Here is an 18,269-nt window from a genome sequence, read left to right as displayed (position 1 = left end):
ATTCTGTTTAAGTGTTAGAAATTGGATTCAAAGTAAGTGTTCATACATTAGGTGCAAACTGGACAAATACTGAAAATTTATTTGGTAACAGACTGTTTCCAGATGTACTTAACCTTGTCCTTATCTCGCGATTATTCTTTTGATTATCGCGACAGCTAAATAGCTATCTCGTGGCAGAAAAACTAAAACAAAATTTAAAAGGAGTCTTTCGTGTAGATTTGGATCTTTACTGTGTTAAATGCAGCCAATCAGATTACTGTTTACAAAAAGCAGTTGGAAAGTATTCTAGAAGAAAATGGCGGAAGGTGGAGTCCCCGATGTGGAAACACAGAAAACATTTATCGCAAATCAGCTGCAAAAACCATTAATTAAAAACGATATTTGGTACATATATGCTTTGCTTTCATATTTTAATTGATCTGAATCGATATCGCCTGTTTTATGATATACGTTGGCTTAATCGGCCTGTTTTCATAATCGCCGGAAAGAAGAGAAACGAACGTGCTTGTTATTTACAATGGAAAGAGCGCAGTTGAGCATGTGAGCCCGTTCTAGTTAACTTGGTGCCGTTAACTTAAATCCAAATTTAAGTTTTAGTAATAGCAAAGACAACATAGATGTCTTTGTCTCTTTTGTCACAACTGAAACAATAAAGCTGAAATTTTTACTTTCAGTTTCACAATACGATAATATCTATCTCTCTATATTCTGTTGACATCAAACCCCTTGCGGGAACGTACACGTTCTGCGCGTCAAAATCAAAAAGAGAAAGAATATAGTGATAAAAATTTAGAGTGGAAGAAACAAAAAATAACTGGTGATATAAAAAGGTTAAAACGAGTCTGCAGGGTAACTAGGGCGAGGCATGTTCAAGGCTGCAAACTGCAGCACTGAACTGCTCTAGGGTAGAGAGTTGGGCGACACTGGGGGGAAGTTGGTTCCAATGGTACACTTTTCTTGGAAAATAAGAAAACTTGTAGTAGTCAGTGGTTGCAGTAATTAACCTATAACTTAGGGAATAGTCATAGCGGACACATCGAGTCACTGGGGTCGGGTAGTCTACGATTGGGATTGATCAGGTCGGCGTGACGTCACTTCCTAGCAACCGATAAATCCGAGATACTGCAAGGTGAAAGTATCACGTAGCAACCCGTAGCGATTATACTAGCGGTACGGGTCGCGATGTTGTTTTTGAATAAAATATATCGTAATACATTTGTATTTCTTAATTTTTATTTTTCCCTGTCCATTTATAATGTTTTCTTAAAAGGATTTTCTAGTTTTACTGGAAATTATTGATTTATTAGCGTGTCAATGATGGTCTGGTAGAAGTGACATATGTTGTGTATTGTCAAGTCTTCGGCGATGTTGTTTTTCAATAAAATAGATCATAATTACAGTTTTATTTGTTTTGTTGTTTTATTCCCTGTCCATTTTTAACATATTCATTAGTTTTTTTCTAATTTTACTGGAAATCATCGATTTATTAGCGTGTCAAAACTCTGGTGGCAGAAGTGATATGTTGTGTACTGCCAGTCCAAGATTCCATTTGCGTAATATATATATATAAGTTATATCTATGTACATAATACATGTAGTGTGAAAATCATAAAAATGAAATTGACATTTATATTTTGTATTTATCTTTTTTTTTTGTAATGATATGTTCTAAAATATTGTCCCTTGAAAAAAAAATAGATTCTATTTGAATGAAATATTTTGGAACTCATTTTTTTACATAAAACAATGAATGGTTTATACAATTTTTGTATTATGTAATAAAGGGTTTATTACTATGGTGTCATTAATCTCTTTAAGGTATATACTGTTATGCAAATAACAAATAATAATAATAATAAAGTCTTTATTTAACGAGGCAACACAGTTGGGTGTACCCAGTCTTCCCTGTGAGCCTCAAATGTACATATATACAGTAAACACAAATTAACAAATTAAAGTAAACAAAGACATGAAGGGATTATAATGCAAAACAGCATATATAAGAGGATTACATGAAATTTACATAAGGAAGGTAATAGAATAAACAACATGGTTTTATGTAAAGTTACACTGAAAGCAAAAGGAATGAAACAAACAATATACAATTATTTGTTAATTATTTATAGTTTTAAATAAGTACTCTGATATCAAAAAATATCATAGCTCTCATGCGGTTGATAGATGTTGTTGCCCACTAGAGAACCACCATTTTAAATAATTGCTTTTGAATGTGTTCAGGTTTGTTGATGTTCTTATATGATAAGGAAGTGAGTTCCATAATTTTGCACCAGTCATTATGCCAATGATTTTCTGCAGAATTCAAGTCGAGGTTTTGGAACTAAAAGTAGTCTTTGATCATATGATCTCAATGACCTATTTTCAGTATATGTAAATAGTTGCTTCATGTAGAACATTTTTCTAGTATGGAGATTTAAAAATTGTTTTATTCTCCAGAATAGTATCTTTTTTTAGAATTGTATATGAGGCTTTTAACTTTGTTTCGCCAAAATTTATTTTGTGCCCGGTCATTGAGCTTTTTTGCCTTGTCTCTTTCTTTGGTAGCTTGCAAAATCTCTGGATTGTACCAGTCTGGTAAATGTACATGTTTTACACGTTTTTGTTTGAATGGAGCATGTCTGTTTAATACATCATTGAACAATGAATTAAAGGTATCTAAAGCATCATTTGGGTCCTCATATATGTCTAAAATTGACCATGGCTGTTGTTCTAGTGATTCTAGAAAAACTGATTCATCAAAATGCTTCATGTTACGATACTGAATCATATGATGTAAAGGGCTTTTAGGAACTGTACTGGAGACCTTTCTTGTGAAACACACTGGAAAATGGTCACTAATTGATATGGCTGGAACATTAATTTCAGAGATATTTTGAGAAAAATTTGTATATAGATGATCTATTATTGTTTTAGTTGTGCAGGTTACTCTAGTGGGCATGTCAACAAGTTGTTTTAAATTGAAACTGTTAGTAATATTATCCAACTAGGGAGAAGGTTGTTAAGAGACTTGTATACTAATATGGCTTTTTTATAATTAGCTCTATCTTGAAATTTCATCCAGCTAAGTTGAATAAATAAATCATCTGTTGGTGTGTCAATGTCTTTATCTAAAATAACACGAGCTGCACGTTTTTGGAATTTGTACATGTCATTCAAAAGCTCAGTGTTACAGTTTCCCCAAATAGTGCAACAGTAATCTAGATGAGGAAGAATGTATGCATTGACAAGAATTGTTGTTAGTAGCTTTAGTAATAGGATCATAGTTATAGTTAAAATCTCCAGTCAAAATAATTTCTTTGATTTCATTAAATATTTTCTCAATAGTGTATTCTAAATCACAGTTCCATTCCACATTTGAAGATGGAGGTCTATAGATGTAACCAAATACGAATGGCTTTTGTTTGTTTTTCTGTACTTCAAGCCAGATTGCCTCAGTTTTATCAGATTCTAAATCAAACCTACGTACACATTTAAAGTTTTGATTCACAAAGACAATAATCCCACCACCATTTGTTTTTCTGTCTTTACGAAACATCTGGTATCCACTTATTTGAAATTCACTGTCACAGAAGCTGTCATTCAAAAATGTTTCACATAGTCCAATGATATCGAAATATGTATGATTATGAAGTAGAATTTTTAATTCATCAAATTTTGGATATAAGTAGTGGATGTTCAGATAAAAAAATTTAAATCCTTGTTTGTGTAGGAAGTTATTTTGTTCAAAGTTTTCTGCACTTTTTTCACTACATATGTACACATCCTCATTTTTATTTTTGTCTGACATGTTATTTGTTACCAATGTGGTATTATCCAGGGATTTCTGGGCCAAACATTCTGAATGGTCTTCCCCCAGTGGAAGCCTATTGATCTCCATGGGTATTGCTGATGTTGATGCTGGTTCATTATTTGTGGGTGATAAGCCTTCTGAAAATTTACAGCTGGCTGGTTTGTAGCACTATTTTGTAAACCAAGCACTTCACGAATAGCTGAATTTAGTTGTTTTCCAAATGTAATTGACCCTTGCTTATTTAGATGAACTTTATCATAGTAAAGGCTCTGAATTACTTTGCCTTCTTCCATTACAATGTTGGCATTGTCAATGAACTTGTATCCCTTTTCTTTGCAAAGGTTTTTCAATAGATCATTTGTTGTGTTGATGTTATTAATTTGTTGACAGAAGATCTCTTTTTTGTGCAATATAGATGACACCATAATCTTTGCTTTGGGATTGATTCCTTTCAGTGAGTTGGTAAGCACCTGAAATTCGTCACAGATGTTGGCAGGTTGATCAGCATTGGATATGTTGTTGATTCCAGCGTGAATGATAATGGCATCTGCTTCTTTGGTTACTGGTGGTTGTGTGTTCTGATGTAAGATGGCTTTGCTGATGTCTTTGACAGTTGCACCACTATGAGATTAAATGTTAACCTTTGTTTGATTAGAGCTCATTTTTCCACTTACAAGTCCTTTTGTGACTGAATCACCCAAAACGAGTACTTTTTTTTGTATGTGGTTTGGAGTTTGCGTTGCTTTGTTCTGTTTGATTACTGCTGTCATGTGAGCAGGTTGGTACATTGCTGGGTGTCATTGTTTCTACATCTGTTGGAATTGATTCACTGTCCTGTACATGCTTTTGAGCTGATTTATTTGTCTACAGGTCTGCATTATCAGTTAACTCCTTTCTAAGGTTCCTTACTTCTGTCTGCAACAACTGTATGTCTAAATTTGATGCTGCAGTCTCTGCTTTTGTCTTTACCAGGTCAGGTGTAGCTGAGAGGCCCAACATTTGCTCTTTGATTGTTGACACATCATTTTGAAGCAATTCATAATGTTCATCTTGAGCTTGTTTTGATGATAGCTTATCTCTGAGTGCTTTATTTTCTTGCTTTAACGATTGATTTGTTTGCTTAATTTTCTTCATTTCTTCTTCAAGTATAAGAACTTTAGCATTTAACTCACTGTCAGCAGTTTTAGATTTGTCTGTACTCTTCTTGATTGATTCTCTGTTTGATAATTTAAGGCTTTCATTTTCAGACTTAAGTTTGCTGTTTATTTGCAGACATTCTGTGAGTTTTGTCTTGAAGTTTTCTTGAATATCACATTGTGAAGCTGCGTCACACTTTACAATGTCTATAATTTGACTTGTTGATATTGACATGGACTGTTGCAGTGAAGATTCTTCATCTGGTTGGAAATCAGTGTTTGTTTCAGAGGAAGTTCCCACATATTGATCTATTTCAGATAAGTTTAAATCCTGATGAATGTGCCTTGATAAGTTGTCTTCGGAGTGTCCAATCTGTTTTGGTAAGGTTTCCTCTAGTTCTTGGGTGACATTGCTTTGTGAGATTATTTTTGATTTTGTTTGTTTATTTTTCTGATATACTGGTCGGTAGTTCAATGGCTGATTTCTTGGTCCCATCTTATGTAATTTCTGTTTGGGTTTTATGCCAGTTTCTTCAATGATGGCTAGCTGCCTGTTAAACTCCTCATAATTAACTTTGGCCCCTGATTTTCTTTCAAACTTTCGAGCTTTTTTAAGTTCTTTACCAAGTTTTAACATTCCACTGTTTGATGGACCAAAGATAGCACTGGTGAAACTGCTAATGAATCCTGTTGACTTTGATTTAGTGATATGTTTTGTTGGTGCGGGAGTTGAAGGTTTAACTTGAGATGACACAATCATGTCATCTTTTTCATTTGATGTGATTGAGTCAGCAAGGGCTCTGAATACTGTGTTTCTCCAAAGTAATGCCTCATTGCCTTGTACAACTATTTTGCTGGAGTTGTATGCAGTTATTACAAGTTTTTCATTCCCAAGCTGTGTTGTTGTTATTCTTCCTGTTGTGGGTTGATTTTGTGAGAAGGTGTAAATATCTGATAATCTAGCAATAATATAATCCAAGTCACTTTTGTTATAGAATGTTATTGTTATACATTCTCCACAACATGTAATGTTGATGTCATAAATAGACCTGATGTTTTTATCTTCATAATCCAACTGAATGTCTGAAGCTGTAAAGCCTGAAAATTGACTGCCATCTGTAGAGCTTTCAAGATCCATTGTTAAGCTGATTGGCGATAATTGCACAAATGGTCCTTTAACACCTTATATCAACAAGTACATTCCACTTTATCTGGCATTTAATACCTTTGTTTATTTAATGAAAATATTTTCTTGTTCAGTCTTAAAATATGGCACAAAAATCACTTTTAAACTGTATTTTCTCAGAATCCTTTCAGTGAAAGTTCACATTTTTTTTTATTTCCAGAAAGCACCTTTTGTGTAGTCCAACCCAGTATAAGTTTGAAAATATTCCGACAAACATTTATTGAGATATTAATAATTTTCAGCAGAGCAAAAATTCCATGTCTGATCACTTTAGCTGTCAAAAAAAGTGTTACATAAATGTGCATCCACCTGCCACGCTTCCAAATAACATAAGTCCCAGGAGGCATAGTGTACAACAAAGGGATAGGAACAGGAAATCAGTCTCTTTGATTAGTGATGGGCATCCGGGATCTGGTCAGAACCGGTCAGAACTGGCTTTTACCAACCTACCACGTACTAACTGCTCGTCTCCATAGTGATCCCTGTGACTTATGATTTTTATACTGCGAATGTCTAACATAATCTGAAAAGTAGATCCCCCGGAAGCACCGAGAACAATGCAAACAGTGAAAATTGCAGACTGGGTTTGATTGAGTCTGTTCATGAGCAGTAATGGAAAATGCAACACTGCCTACGCCCCCTAGCACCGGCTTAAGCAGTATTCAATGTTCAAATCTAAATGATTTGAAATCAATGACCAGAAAAAATATAACAACACTGAGACGAAGTCGGGGCGACTTTTTCAAGACTCTTCACTTCTGAATTTAGACAAACTTTTCATGCTGTAGAGATATATGTATACTGTATATTTTCAAATCTAGATCTATATTTTTTTAAAAATTGTCACATTGAAAAAAAAAGATTTTATAATAAATGAAATTTATTTACATAACTGTATTGTTTTTTCCTATGAAATGTTGCTGAAGAAATTATTAGAATATAATCCTTTCTCCATCATTCATCACACATTTTTCTGGTTAAATATAGGTGTTATTATGACACCTGCTAATTAAATCCCACATTGAAGGTGTTGATAGAATAAAAGTTAATGTTGATGAATCAACCATTTACAATTATTATCTAGTAACACATTTCACAAGTCCAAATTAGACCAAGTCCAGAGTTGACAGGGAGTGTTTAAAAATAATTGTGAAAGTGGAAAAATATTGATAAACAATAACAAGAGCTATTAAAAAAACAACATGAAATTGCTGAATATGTATTTAAGACAAAAAGGTTTATGAAAAAATATTAATTGAGGTTTTATATTGGAGGCCATCTACAGAATGACTGGAATGGAGAGAGAGACCCATTTACCCAGTTTATTTTCACGTCCTTAAATTGACAGGGGATCAGATTTCTCGCGATTATTATTGCATGAATTAAATAAATTTATAATAAAAACTCAGGGCTTTTTCAGGGGGTTTTGGGAAAAAAGGCCCCTGGTCATATTGGGAATTTTTAACGCGGTAAATTGTCAAATTTGGGAAAATATACTGACAAATTAGGTGAGTTTTTAATTAATATATATTAGTTTAAATCTTCAGTTTCAAATTTTACTGGTAGACAGTATCCCCTTGTGAAATTTTGAGATTTTTTTTTCAGGATTGTGTTCCAATATTGCCTAAAAATACAGTAACTCTTTATTTGTCATGCTAAAAATTTTGTTTACAGTTTGTTTTCACCAAAGTTATAACTGAAATTATCCAAAAAGTAGAATGGCAAAGTGCGTGTATTTTCGAGTGTAAAAACTGGGTCGCGAAAATATGTGACAATTGATTTTAATGGTGTAAGAACTACCTGTCAACATGTTTTGGGTACTTTATTCAATTAATATTTGTGTTTTTATCCATTTTGAGAGGTGTTTGCATACAAATCATACATTTCTTCAGCAAAATCTTGTAATTATTTTTTGCCGAGGTTGCAGACGGTCATGTTACTAAAAATAGAAACGAGTGGGTTTTTCCAACATTTTGTTTGATTTACTTGGCAAACAAAACTAATTGTGCAAGAATTATTATTGAAAAACAGGAAGTAACTGATTTCAGTTGGGAAATTTTTCATTGGATTGGGAATTTTTTGCTCCAGATTGGGAAAAATAGAGCATATTTGGCATTGGGAATGGGGCCGAATATCGTGAGATAGGGTGAAAAAGCCTTGAAACTACGGAAGTGCTGACTGCAAATGTAAATATACTTTGCAGTTGGTATCCATTCAGAGCCGTCAGGATTTTGTCTGCCGCATGCACGACTCCATTTAAATCGGCGATCATTTGTTCAATTTCACGCCAGGAAACTAAAAGAACGATAGGTTTCTCTCTCTCAAATGATTATAGGTACATTCTGTAACATTATGAATTTTTGGCATCTTTTTATTTTTCCATTCAATCACTTTAAATTAATAAAAACAATGAACAACCATGATACACACAATGCATTCTCTTTACAAAATGGCATCTACTTTCACCTCGCTCTTGTTGCTACGCAATGTAATCGGTGAAGTTCCCGGATATCCGACCTGATCAATAGCAACCAGATCATGATGAATCTTATAGAAGAGTGATAACCTAGAATCTATACGCCTTAAATCCAGTCAACGAAGGTTGAGGGAGTGTAGCATATCTGTTACACTGGAAGCACGGCCGTAGTCGTTCTTGATCCAAGGGGCGGCTCTCCTTTGGACGCTTTCAATTTGGTCAGTTTTCTAGAAGTTTTAGGTCATTTTGGAGAGTGACAGATTGGTCTGTAGATGACAAAGTTAGATATATTGCCGTGCCATCTGCAAACAGAGCTAGGAAGAGCAGCGGACCAAGTACAGACCCCTGCGGGACACCTGATGATACTGGGATGGCATCAGAGGTAGAGCCATTTAGGACTACTGATTGGATCCTATTATCTAAGAAGCCTTTGACCCCTCTTAGTGTGTTACCTCTGACTCCATATTCATGCATTTTTAGGACTTTCTCATGGCTAACCTTGTTGAAAGCCTTACTAAAATCTAGTAGTATAAGATCTACTTGTTTCTTATTGTAGACTGAAGTGACCAGATCATTTACTAACATAACTAACTGAGTAACGCATGACCTTTTTTCCCTAAATCCATGCTGTAGGTCATACAGAATACCATCAGGGTTTCCACTGAGCACAATTTTTTTTTCGCCACTTAAATCATTTTAAAGAAAAAGGTGCACGCGGCAGAGGATCAATAATGTCGAAAAAATTAGAATTAATATAATATCACTCAATTAGTTCAGTTTTTTTAAATTATTTTCTGCATTCCACAAATAACTTATTTTGAATTATCTCCCTTTAATGGTCATTTTTCACTACTAAGATGTTTCTAAAACATGAACATTTAGCTCTTTAATTTCTAACTTTTTATTTCAAAATTTATATAAGGTCATTTATCCAAAACAGCGTGTTTTATTTTATGACTTTTGAAAAGCTTTTCAGAAAGGCTTAAATTTCTTTGACGTTTCATACATAAAATGTATAGCAAAAATACCACCTAAAGGTACAAGTAGCACTTTATTTTGATGCCCCTGAATGGGGCCATGTATCAATGCTTTACTTCGGCCACGTAAAAGAACCAAGCGAACTGCTTAAGTTCATTTGTATCTCAATTCTTCGACTGAAATTTTACGAATGCGCTGAAATACGCTGAAAATTTTACGAGCGCGTAGATCTATTTAACAGTAATATTTTACGATCGCACAAATTTATCTATAATATATATCCGACTTTTCATTATTATGGATTACTTCAGCGAATTGGCTTGATATTAAAAATTACTTGCGATCAAGAAAATGGGTGAGGCTTTAGACGAAGCGCTCAGCAAATATTTTGTTTCATTTGCTTTCATGATAGTAGGCAGGTCTGAATTTGGCGGATCAGATTGACTGATAATCGTTCTTGCATGGAGGAACACACTCGTGACTCCGCGAAGTTTTAAATTATGCCCAGAGGTGTAATTCGGTATCGACACGGTGTATTGTCTTCGTTGGTGTATTGTCATCGTGTATTGCTAAATATCGGATTATCCGTGACACGCTGTGTATAATTATTGATCGGTGATAGTCGGCACGTTTCTATTGTACTGTAACGTTGTTTCCGGTAGTAAAACAAATGTTTATTTTACGAAAATTTAAAATTGTTAACTGTGGAATTTTTTTTTCACCAATTTAATTTTTTTTCGCCATAAAAGGAATTGGCGAATAGCAGCGGAAACCCTGACCATGGTTTGTGAAGTGCTTAACAATAGATGAGGAAACAATGTGTTCAAGAACTTTTCATAGGACACATGTTAATGAAACTGGCCTATAATTTACAGGAATTGACCTATCACCTTTTTTAAAAATGATCCTTCCTCCAGGGATTTCTGGAATATGACCTCAAGGATGGGGGATAGTTCTATAGAGAGTGTTTTAAGTATTATGGGCTTGATTTTGTCAGGACCACTGGCCTTATGGGGGTTCAGGTGCCAATCCTAATATCTGGCATTGTAGGGACTGAATTACCATCTGTAGTTAGTTTCATTTTGCTGAGCGAGGCGAGGTTTAGTGGTGATTTGGGGCTAAAAACAGACTGAAACTGTGAGTTTGAAAAAACATTTATTACTGGATATGTCATTATGTGTTCCTCAATGTCAAAGGCACATTGTGACATATAGTGTCTGAATGTCTGTCCCAAACATACTTTCAAAGGGTCTTCTTACAGATTTTATCGGCGTATACTTCAAGTGAACATGGGAATGTTGCTGGGAGTTTCATGTTTGATAATTATCTTTTGAGTTACAGTACCTGGCTAGGACTAATTTGAAGCGATCCTGATTAGATTGCCTGTCAAACATATTAAACAACCATTAATCTGACTGTCCAATTATTTTGACTACAATGTACATCATGTACATGTAGTTTGAATTTTTTGTCACATGTATCTTTGTCAAGCATTTGCATGGACATGTGTCATTTTACATAGAAATTGCACTTTGTTTTGAACAGAACTACTGAAAATTGTGGTATTAGTTATTTTATCTTCTCTAACCCCCAAGACTTCAAAGTAAAAAAAAATGTGTTTAGCAAGTTGATGCTCACTTTTGCTCCTCCATTTTGCCATTTCTTTGGTTTCTTTCCTTTTTATCAATTGTGGTATTTTTCTGACAGTCCCACATGAATTTGATCGTTGTCCAATTATAATATACAGAGGACAAATCTCGTACATGTGATACGCCAGAATTTTCAACATCTGGACAGCGTTGATAGTGAATGTCATTTTTCATATGTGATTATTCTAATGTTGAGCTTTAGGTGCTGTAATTTCTACTCAGATCGAGTTTCTTTACAATACGTGTTATCTCTGCCAACTTATTCCAAAGATTATTGTCTGTTAACTTGTATATTTTTCCTATTAATTTCACACAATTTCATTCATGGAGGCTGCCATTTTTCATGCGTCTGTTGATCCTGATTAAAAAACCTCTACCTTACAGTTAAACTTTTATTTTTGGCAGCAGCAATGACTTTTATTTTTATTTTGTTTTGTCAAAAAATAGGGTCGGCGCTCCCGTAAACCAGAAAATTAAAAAATGCTGGCCTTAGGATATGCTCAAGATACTGGCTATAAGCCTCTTTGACCTTTTTCCGCACTAGATGCTTTAAGTCTAGAAATTTCTTTCAGTCAGATGAGCTAGTTTTCTTAACCTTTTAAAAAGCTCTGTTCCTCCTGATTAGTTTCTTAATGTCCTGATTGACCCATGGAAAGTGATCTCTTATAGTTGACTGTTTGGATGGAATCCATTTTTCTGTAAGGTTGTTTAGGGTATTTGAGAAATTTTCCCATAACTTTTCTGTGTTTAGTGTGGAGTATTTACCTTCATTGGTCATAACCTGGTGGTAGTCAATTAATGACTGTTTTATTTCCTGCCAGTTTGCTTTTTATACGCCTGTTTGAAAAACGGGACGTATTATGGGAACGCCCCTGGCGGGCGGGCGGGCGGCGTCCACAGACTTTGTCCGGAGCATATCTTCTACATGCATGAAGGGATTTTGATGAAACTTGGCACAGTTGTTCACCATCATGAGACAGAGTGTCATGCGCAAAAACCAGGTCCCTAGGTCTAAGGTCAAGGTCACACTTAGAGGTCAAAGGTCAAATTCAAGAATGACTTTGTCCGGAGCATATCTTTTTCATGCATGGAGGGATTTTGATGAAAGTTGGCACAATTGTTCATCATCATGAGACGGAGTGTCATGCACAAGAACCAGGTCCCAAGGTCTAAGGTCAAGGTCACACTTAGAGGTCAAAGGATACAAGAATGAAAACTTTGTCCGGAGCATATCTTCTTCATGCATAGAGGGATTTTGATATAACTTTGCACAAATGTTCACCACCACGAGGCGGAGTGTCATGCGGAAGAACCAGGTCCCTAGGTCAAAGGTCAAGGTCACACTTAGAGGCCAAAGGTCAGATACAAGAATGACTTTGTCCGGAGCATTTCTTCTTCATGCATGGAGGGATTTTGATGTAACTTGGCACAATTATACACCAGCATGAGACGAAGTGTCATGCGCAGTTCCCTTCTTTAGAATTACTTCCCCTTGTTTTTACTATAAATAGCTTATATTGTACCTTTTTATATGCCCGTTTGAAAAACGGGACGTATTATGGGAACGCCCCTGGTGGGCGGGCGGGCGGGTTGGCGGGCGGGCGGGCGGGCGGCGTCCACAGACCTTGTCCGGAGCATATCTTCTACATGCATGAAGGGATTTTGATGAAACTTGGCACAGTTGTTCACCATCATGAGACGGAGTGTCATGCGCAAGAACCAGGTCCCTAGGTCTAAGGTCAAGGTCACACTTAGAGGTCAAAGGTCAAATTCAAGAATGACTTTGTCCGGAGCATATCTTCTTCATGCATAGAGGGATTTTGATGAAAGTTGGCACAATTGTTCATCATCATGAGAAGGAGTGTCATGCGCAAGAACCAGGTCCCTAGGTCTAAGGTCAAGGTCACACTTAGAGGTCAAAGGATACAAGAATGAAAACTTTGTCCGGAGCATTTCTTCTTCATGCATAGAGGGATTTTGATATAACTTGGCACAAATGTTCACCACCATGAGGCGGAGTGTCATGCGCAAGAACCAGGTCTCTAGGTCTAAGGTCAAGGTCACACTTAGAGGTCAAAGGATACAAGAATGAAAACCTTGTCCGGAGCATTTCTTCTTCATGCATAGAGGGATTTTGATATAACTTGGCACAAATGTATACCACACGAGACGTAGTGTCATGCGCAAGAACCAGGTCCCTAGGTCTAAGGTCAAGGTCACACTTAGAGGCCAAAGGTCAGATACAAGAATGACTTTGTCCGAAGCATTTCTTCTTAATGCATGGAGGGATTTTGATGTAACTTGATACAATTATACACCATCATGAGACGAAGTGTCATGCGCAGTTCCCTTCTTTAGAATTACTTCCCTTTGTTGTTACTATAAATAGCTTATATTGTAACTTTTTCATTACTAGTCGTAGGGACAAATCGAGACCACTTTTCTGTAGTACAACATGCATGCTACATCCAATTTTGAGGTGTATTTTGACCAGTCACTACCTGGTAAAGATTTTTGTGAGGACTTACAATTTTTTTTTTGATTTTTTTTTTTTTTTTTTTTTTTTTTTTTATTTTAAGATTAACTTCCGTTAGTTGTTACATAAATAACTTATATTGTAACTTTTTTATAATTGACCGTAGGGAAAAACCAAGACCACTTTTCTGTGGTACATAGATGTTACTTTCCAATTTTAGGTGTATTTTAAGGTATCTCTACCTGGTAAGGAGTTTTTTTGTGGACTTCGAAAACAAAACACTTAGTTATTACTAAACAACCACAAAATTAAAATTCCATTTGCAAATACAGGTGCTACAGTAAAGAAATTTGCTGTGACGGGCGTATATTGTGACATTCTTGCACTCTTGTTCATTACTAGTCGTAGGGAAAAATCGAGACCACTTTTCTGTAGTACAACATGCATGCTACATCCAATTATGAGGTGTATTTTGACCAATCTCTACCTGATAAGGATTTCTGTGTGGACTTACAATTTTTTTTTGGATTTTTTTTTTTTTTTTTAAGATTATCTTCCCTTAGTTGTTACTATAAATAACTTATATTGTAACTTTTTAGCTCACCTGTCACAAAGTGACAAGGTGAGCTTTTGTGATCGCGCGGCGTCCGTCGTCCGTGCGTCCGTAAACTTTTGCTTGTGACCACTCTAGAGGTCACATTTTTCATGGGATCTTTATGAAAGTTGGTCAGAATGTTCACCTTGATGATATCTAGGTCAAGTTCGAAACTGGGTCACGTGCCGTCAAAAACTATGTCAGTAGGTCTAAAAATAGAAAAACCTTGTGACCTCTCTAGAGGCCATATATTTCACAAGATCTTCATGAAAATTGGTCAGAATGTTCACCTTGATGATATCTAGGTCAAGTTCGAAACTGGGTCATGTGGGGTCAAAAACTAGGTCAGTAGGTCTAAAAATAGAAAAACCTTGTGACCTCTCTAGAGGCCATATTTTTCATGAGATCTTCATGAATATTGGTCAGAATGTTTACCTTGATGATATCTAGGTCAGGTTCGAAACTGGGTCACGTGGGGTCAAAAACTAGGTCATTAGGTCAAAAAATAGAAAAACCTTTTGACCTCTCTAGAGGCCATATTTCTCAATGGATCTTCATGAAAATTGGTCAGAATGTTCACCTTGATGATATCTAGATCAAGTTCGAAACTGGGTCACATGGGGGTAAAAACTAGGTCAGTAGATCTAAAAATAGAAAAACCTTGTGACCTCTCTAGAGGCCATATTTTTCATGAGATCTTCATGAATATTGGTCAGAATGTTCACCTTGATGATATCTAGGTCAAGTTCGATACTGGGTCATGTTGGATCAAAAACTAGGTCAGTAGGTCTAAAAATAGAAAAACCTTGTGACCTCTCTAGAGGCCATATTTCTCAATGGATCTTCATGAAAATTGGTCAGAATGTTCACCTTGATGATATCTAGGTCAAGTTTGAAACTGGGTGACGTGCGGTCAAAAACTAGGTCAGTAGGTCTAAAAATAGAAAAACCTTGTGACCTCTCTAGAGGCCATATTTTTCACAAGATCTTCATGAAAATTGGTCAGAATGTTCACCTTGATGATATCTAGGTCAAGTTCGAAACTGGGTCATGTGGGGTCAAAAACTAGGTCAGTAGGTCTAAAAATAGAAAAACCTTGTGACCTCTCTAGAGGCCATATTTTTCATGAGATCTTCATGAATATTGGTCAGAATGTTTACCTTGATGATATCTAGGTCAGGTTCGAAACTGGGTCAGGTGGGGTCAAAAACTAGGTCATTAGGTCAAAAAATAGAAAAACCTTTTGACCTCTCTAGAGGCCATATTTCTCAATGGATCTTCATGAAAATTGGTCAGAATGTTCACCTTGATGATATCTAGATCAAGTTCAAACTGGGTCACATGGGGGTAAAAACTAGGTCAGTAGATCTAAAAATAGAAAAACCTTGTGACCTCTCTAGAGGCCATATTTTTCATGAGATCTTCATGAATATTGGTCAGAATGTTCACCTTGATGATATCTAGGTCAAGTTCGATACTGGGTCATGTTGGATCAAAAACTAGGTCAGTAGGTCTAAAAATAGAAAAACCTTGTGACCTCTCTAGAGGCCATATTTCTCAATGGATCTTCATGAAAATTGGTCAGAATGTTCACCTTGATGATATCTAGGTCAGGTTTGAAACTGGGTGACGTGCGGTCAAAAACTAGGTCAGTAGGTCTAAAAATAGAAAAACCTTGTGACCTCTCTAGAGGCCATATTTTTCAATGGATCTTCAGGAAAATTGGTCAGAATGTTTACCTTGATGATATCTAGATCAAGTTTGAAACTGGGTCACGTGGGGTTAAAAACTAGGTCAGTAGATCTAAAAATAGGAAAACCTTGTGACCTCTCTAGAGGCCATATTTTTCATGAGATCTTCATGAATATTGGTCAGAATGTTCACCTTGATGATATCTAGGTCAGGTTCGAAACTGGGTCACGTGGGGTCAAAAACTAGGTCAGTAGGTCTAAAAATAGAAAAACCTTGTGACCTCTCTAGAGGCCATATTTCTCAATGGATCTTCATGAAAACTGGTGAGAATGTTCACCTTGATGATATCTAGGTCAGGTTCGTAACTGGGTCATGTGCGGTCAAAAACTTGGTCAGTAGGTCGAAAAATAGAAAAACCTTGTGACCTCTCTAGAAGCAATATTTTTCACGAGATCTTCATGAAAATTGGTGAGAATGTTCACCTTGATGATATCTAGGTCAAGTTTAAAAGTGGGTCACGTGCCTTCAAAAACTAGGTCATTAGGTCAAATAATAGAATAAGCTTGTGACCTCTCTAGAGGCCATATTTTTCAATGGATCTTCATGAAAATTGGTCAGAATTTTTTATCTTGATGATATCTAGGTCACATGTGCTCAAAAACTAGGTCACTATGTCAAATAATAGAAATAACGACGTCATACTCAGTTCAACACTTGGTCATGTGGGGATAGGTGAGCAATTCAGGACCATCATGGTCCTCTTGTTTATAATTGACCATAGAGAAAAAACAAGACCACTTTTCTGTGGTACAACATAGATGTTACTTTCAAATTTTAGATGTATTTTAAGGTGTCTCTACCTGGTAAGGAGTTTTTTTGTGGACTTAGAAAAACAAATGACTTACAATGATTACTAAACAACCACAAAATTAGAATTCCATTTGCAAATACAGGTGCTAGAGTAAAGAAATTTGCTGTGACGGGCGTATATTGTGACATTCTGGCACTCTTGTTTATATAAGGGAATTTTCCGAGGCTTCTGGTAACATATCCTTGCGGATGTATTGACTTTTGTTTCTGCTATATTATGATCACTGATGCCCGGTATGGTGTTGACCTGATTTACTCCATAAAAATTGGTCAGAATGTTCACCTTGATGATATCTAGGTCAAGTTCGAAAGTGGGTCACGTGCCATCAAAAAGTAGGTCAGTAGGTCAAATAATGAAAAAACGTTGTGACCTCTCTAGAGTTTTTTTGTGGACTTAGAAAAACAAATGACTTACAATGATTACTAAACAACCACAAAATTAGAATTCCATTTGCAAATACAGGTGCTAGAGTAAAGAAATTTGCTGTGACGGGCGTATATTGTGACATTCTGGCACTCTTGTTTATATAAGGGAATTTTCCGAGGCTTCTGGTAACATATCCTTGCGGATGTATTGACTTTTGTTTCTGCTATATTATGATCACTGATGCCCGGTATGGTGTTGACCTGATTTACTCCATAAAAATTGGTCAGAATGTTCACCTTGATGATATCTAGGTCAAGTTCGAAAGTGGGTCACGTGCCATCAAAAAGTAGGTCAGTAGGTCAAATAATGAAAAAACGTTGTGACCTCTCTAGAGGCCATATTTTTCATGGGATCTGTATGTAAGTTGGTCTGAATGTTTATCTTGATGATATCTAGGTCAAGTTTGAAACTAGGTCAACTGCGATCAAAAACTAGGTCAGTAGGTCTTGAAATAGAAAAACCTTGTGACCTCTCTAGAGGCCATACCCTTGAATGGATCTTCATGAAAATTGGTCAGAATGTTCACCTTGAAGATATCTAGGTCAAGGTTGAAACTGGGTCACGTGCCTTAAAAAAACTAGGTAAATAGGTCAAATAATAAAAAAACCTTGTGACCTCTAGAGTCCATATTTTTCAATGGATCGTCATGAAAATTGGTCAGAATTTTTATCTTGATAATATCTAGGTCAAGTTCAAAACTGGGTCACATGAGCTCAAAAACTAGGTCACTATGTCAAATAATAGAAAAAACGACGACATACTCAAAACTGGATCATGTGGGAAGAGGTGAGCGATTCAGGACCATCATGGTCCTCTTGTTTTGGGTGTGTGTGTGTGGGGGGGGGGGGGTAATCATACAATGTAAGACACTTTTTGTGCTCAGTTTGGTTATTTGTTAGGTAAGCAGATCTTATATTGGTGCGGCAACAGGTAGGATTCTGTTGGGAGTGTTCAATTCATTTATTGAACACAATGG

At 36.0% G+C, this 18,269-nt stretch overlaps 1 pseudogene; it reads left to right on the top strand.

Moving 5' to 3' along the window:
• The first annotated feature begins 232 nt into the window (after positions 1-232).
• Positions 233-18,269, top strand: part of LOC123529458 (ubiquitin carboxyl-terminal hydrolase 4-like) — a 55,804-nt pseudogene continuing 37,767 nt past the window's right edge.

This window comes from Mercenaria mercenaria, chromosome 13, assembly GCF_021730395.1.
Source record: "Mercenaria mercenaria strain notata chromosome 13, MADL_Memer_1, whole genome shotgun sequence".
Taxonomy (NCBI): Eukaryota; Metazoa; Mollusca; class Bivalvia; order Venerida; family Veneridae; genus Mercenaria; species Mercenaria mercenaria.
This window is presented reverse-complemented; position numbering and strand designations above follow the sequence as displayed.